Source organism: Aptenodytes patagonicus, chromosome 7, assembly GCF_965638725.1.
Source record: "Aptenodytes patagonicus chromosome 7, bAptPat1.pri.cur, whole genome shotgun sequence".
In the NCBI taxonomy this organism is placed as follows: domain Eukaryota; kingdom Metazoa; phylum Chordata; class Aves; order Sphenisciformes; family Spheniscidae; genus Aptenodytes; species Aptenodytes patagonicus.
The window spans coordinates 42,072,774-42,077,995 of NC_134955.1; positions in this window are offsets into that span (position 1 = coordinate 42,072,774).

The window sequence follows — 5,222 nt, forward strand, 5'->3', positions numbered from 1 at the left end:
TTTGTCCCATTCTGCTCCAAATGTAAGGGGTTAAAGTGGATAAACTGAATTCACTGTACCTTCACTTTATAAAGTTAATCAGAAAATGTCTTTTCCATTTATGAAGCATTACAAATAACGTGCAAATGTAAGTGCGCATGAAGGAAAGACAAAGAATTCATTTTTATAAGAATGGCTACAGAGGCGCGTGTGTGTGTGTGGTGCCCTGGATTACCCTCAAAATGTGCAGATGACCATTACCAAAGGAAGTGGAAGGAACAGCATGTTCACCAACTGCAGAGCCAGGAATAACAGAAGCCACACGTTCAACAACAGCCATATGACTACAGGCAGGCTCTGACCAGGCACTTCCCATTCAGGATTAACATAATGTTTATATAAAGCAGAAAAATGCACCTCGCTTACCCAGAGCTACATATTTCTCTAAGAAACGCCTGCCCCTGAAATAGGAAGCAATACCTCTGGCCTCTTGACTGAACAGACGGGTGAGCCCTCAGACTAGAAGTGCTAGCTGCAGAAACAGGATTTGAAACCGTCGGAAGTTATCATCTGTTTCCAGAAAGCATGCCTTGGGTTTCATCCCAAAGATCAGCATCCCCAGCTCTCAGGGTAAAAAAAAGACATTCTGATTGGCACTTTGCTCCTGCGCACAATGTCGTTGCTGCCCAAAGTGAAACAGAAGAGCAAATGGGCAGCTGATGGAAGTGGGGCCCCATCTTTGTCTGTATTAATTATTTAAGAGTCCTCAATGTTTGCACACAGAAAAATGTTTTCAAAATGCTAATAAAAATACACCTCTCAGCTAACCAGAGTCTTCATGATGTCCCAAGCTAAGCATCCAAGAATAAATCCAGAGTTATTAACCACTTCTGAAATAATCATTATAGTTCTAGATCTGCTTTTAAAATTCATATATGAAGTACATTTAATCTGTTTGCTACTATTATTATTTTGTCCCCAGGCTTCATTCGTATCCTTATGTCAGTGAGACATGTAAGATAATTATTTAAATTAATACAGTAATAGAATCCACAGTAACAAACATACTTTAAATTTTATCTTAAAAAAGCTAGTCTCTTCAGAGAGCGTTGTAAAGAACTAGCCTTCGGATTACTCTGGAGAGCACACAACAGGACGGGGCAGAGGCGAGCTCAGTACGGATCGTGGGTGAGAGATGGCTGGTCCTCTGCCCCTTCATGCGGAAAGCCCTGACAGGAGAGGAGACAGACTCACTTCTGGTCACTCCTCACAGAACTCTTCAGTTACTGTATAAAATAAATTGCTAATCTAAAACGTATAAACTGCAGGTAGACAAGGGTCTGCTGCCCACCAGGAACCGTTTGCTAGCAGTCATGCTTGAACTCTTAAAAGGAGTGACCTGCATGTAGCTACCTGTCTTCCTCAGTGCTCAAGCTACTAGGCTAGTGCTTTGGAGGATGGCTCAGCGCTGCTTCTGGCCATGGTTAGAAGCCCTCTGCAGGAAAGCCTTCCCGGAGAGGACTCCAGGCCGTGCAATGCCAGGTGAGGTGCCTGCCGCCTCTGCAGCCCCTGCTGAGGTGCCCCCAGTGGGCCTTGGCCAGCTGCCGCGGTCTGGAGCCTGTCCATACGTGTGAGCGCTCTCTGCCTCCGAAAGAAGGAGGCTACATAGTTCCCGGGCTGGAGTAACCCCTGCACTGAGCCCTGGCTGGGAGCCTGGCAGGTGATGGGGGCCAAAGGGCTGCCAAGGAGCATTTCAGCAGTGAGACAGGAGCGGTGGCAGAGCTCCAGTGCTCCAGCCTGCACTCTGGTGCTGCTTAACACTGTATGTATGTTTGCATGTATGTACGTATACATAAACAAACATTTCACCTCGCACTGTGGCGAGGCCGTAACCACCCAGCTCAGACTATCAAGAAGTCCGGTGTTACATGGTCTTTGCTTTAGGCGCTGCTTCCACCATTCATTTGCTTCCTTCTTCTGGCTTAAATGTTTTTATTCATTGTAGGTGTTTTTCCTAAGTGGGTATGTTTCTGTTTGATTTACTAACAAGCCAATAGTTCAGGACAAAACAAAAATGAAAGTTTCATAAAGGTTGATGGTGTGAATTAACAAATTGAGCCCAAAGGTGTCAGAAAAAGGGCTGTGCACACAGGCACTGTAACGTTTGCCATGTCCCTCTAAGGTCCCTTCAAATCGCCTGTCTCTACAAAGGCACCAAACAGCCTCGCTACAGGTGGCTGCCCAGAGCCAGGCACACACGTGTGCTCCGCCAGCCTGGCACCAGTTTGCCTGTCCTGTACTGGCATTCATGGCAACACCTTAATGACTTTCCCAAGACAGCATAGTTTCAAACCGAAAAATTCAAGCACCGCTCAGTATCTCTTAAACATAAAACTGAAGGTGATGCGCAAAAGTCAATGCAAAACAGTTTGGAGGATGTATTAAGTAGCCTTTGGGAAGAAAGTGTATAGAAAAGCATCGTAGGTCTGAAAGGAATGCAGGGGCAAGACAGAAACACAAAACCACAGCAGACCAATGGAATCACAGAAAAGCAGAATGTCGAGAGGAGGGAAAAGAGGACTGCAGCGAGGATGGGTGAGTGTATTTTCCCAGTGAGTGAAGTGCAAGGCGCGGGGCACTCACCGAGTGGTATGTAGGCTGAAAGTTTAATTAGTACCTTCTTCTGTGCTTTTTGATCTTTGCACAAAGCCTTTCTTCACACAAAGGACAGAGAGGTTTCTGTGGGGCTGTATGGGAAGGACAGCCGACGTCCTTCTGTTCAGGCGTTTCCCGTATTTCCCAGAATAAATGGGATGCCTCTCCCTGTTCCTCCTGCCTTTCCCTCAGCCTCCGGAGGAAGACATTCCCGGGACATTTCGCTGCGACGGAAGGCATTAACCCGTGTGACAGCAGTTTCTCTGGCGCGGTTTGCTCTCGCCGCCAGATAAGATGCGACACAAGCCCAGGACAAGCCGACACCCGCTCGCTCCCCAGGGCTGGGCTTGAGCTCCCCTTTTCTGCCGGCCTCCTTAAGCCCGGCTGGCAGGGGGAGCGGCAGGAGGCCGGCAGCGGGGAGCCCTCGGCCCCTTCCCGCCCCGAGCGAGGGCATCGGGAAGGGAGCGGGGCGGTCATCGGTTTACCACCACTGATTTGAAGACAAGGGGGAAGACCGGCCGTCGGCGCTGCTAGCCGCACGGCAGGCACCTTCTCTAACGCGCCGTTTGGCTTCCCAGAGTCTTTTATTTAAAAAAAAAAAAAAAAAAAAAAAGCAAGCCCCCTTCTCTCTTAGCTGCCGCAGCTCTGAGAAAACCGTGAACCGAGGGCTGCAACAGAATGTGTGAACCGTTTCTGAAAAGTACCGAGTGCCCTCTGCGTCTGTGGGGAACACCTCAGGGAGAGGCGAGCTCAGGGACAGAGGTTTTAGCGGCCATTGCCAACTCTTCAATTGATCACGGAAGGCGAAAGGTGACCGACCCCCTCGGGTGAACCCCTAGCTGAGGAGGGAGCCTGCTGGCCATCAGTAGCTCCTTGACAAGCTCTCGGGATCCGGAGAAGCGGAGAGAAACGCCAAGCAGAAGCTCCTGACATCTGCACTAACTGCCTTGAATAATTTTGCATTTGAGATGCTCCCGTAGGAGAAGACCGTGTCATAAGGGAAGCATCGCCACCTTTATCCTGTGTGGGAAGCATAAAAACCTGTTTCTGGGACGATTAAAGCTGGGGGGAAGAGAGGGGAATCGTGTTCTCACCGCTTCTGCGCTTTGTTTGAACTGAACTCCGAAAAACATAATTACGAATTACTTACCCGGTCCTGCTTCCTATTTTGCTGTGGGCGGCATATCCCTAAACGCAGCGCAAAGTTCTCAGAGATATTTATTTTCAATTGTACGATGAGATATTTCACAATGCGCATTTTTATGCCACCAGCTGTAAAAAAAAAAAAAAAAAGCCCGAAAGCGAGTTGCATTGATCAGCTGCGTCCCAAAAGACGGCTGCGGCCGCGCCCGCTCGCTCCCCAGCTGACTGCAATGCCTGCACTTAATTTTCTGCCCCGGCAAATCCGTTAACATGCTAATTCCTATGAATTCTGAGAGTTTATTTATATTCGAAAGTTTGTATCTGGGAACAGCAGAAGTTAAACAGCGGATGCCGGCAGCCAGCAAAGAACACGATTTTAAGGCATTCGTTGAAATAAACGCACTCCTGCCTCTCTTCCCACCCGTTCACAAGTAATCTGATCATTTCACACTCGTGCCAGCTAATACTTTACGCCACATATGCGTGTATGCATTGAACTACGAAAACGAAGTGGAGGTTTTTGTTTGATTGGTTTGGTTTGCTTTTGTTTCGGTTTGGGTTTTTTTTTGGGGGGGGGGGGCGGGTGTCTTTAAGCAAAGGTTTTTTTCCCTGTGATATTCACGCTAACGTTTTAGACCAAGTACAAACGATACAATAATGCTGGTTGGAGTATTTCCATCTCTTCGAAAAACTACATTAGGCTTAAACTCCCCAGCTCTCTCTTTTGCAGCGCCCCGCGGGACGAGTTAACGCCGCAGCACGGCTGCGGCACCGGGGGGAGCGGCCGTCCTGCCCCCGGCAGCGCCTCCCGCGCTGGCACTGCGCGGGGGGCGAGCGCAGAATGAGCCGGGTTCGTACTCGTGAAAGCTTTGCCCCTGCCTTCATTTTCGAAGAAGGGCCAGGTGTTGTGGCGGTGTAACCGATAGTTCATTCGCATTTCTTAAGGTATCTGGAATAAAGTTACCTGAAATGAGGTATTCAACAGTAATAACGATAAAGATATCTGAAATAGGTACCCAAACGCTGTAGTGGACGGGAGTTAGAGGAGTGCGCGGGCAGGTTCGGTAAGGCAAACGGCAAAGGCGTCTTCGCCGGGCTCGGGAAGGTCCTTATGCCCCCGCTGCCTGCCCGGAGCGGGTGAGCCCCTGCGGGCCGGGGCGGCGGGAGGTACACCGGGGAGGGGGGCGAATTGCTCCACCCGGTTGCTTGAAGCGGCTTTGGGGCGCCGTTCCCGGAGGACCTGGGCTGTGCCCGGGTGGAAGGAGCAGGCGAGGGGCGCGGCGGGGGAGGGACAGCAGCACCTGCTGGGCCTTGCCCAGCGACGGGGCCGCCCAGCCCGTGTCCGCTCCCTCCTTCACCCTCGCCCGCCCCAGTGCTCATGCGCCCCGGGAGAGGTTTAAAGCGGGCGCGGCGGCTGCTGCGGCTGTACAGCTCCGCGGAGGTGC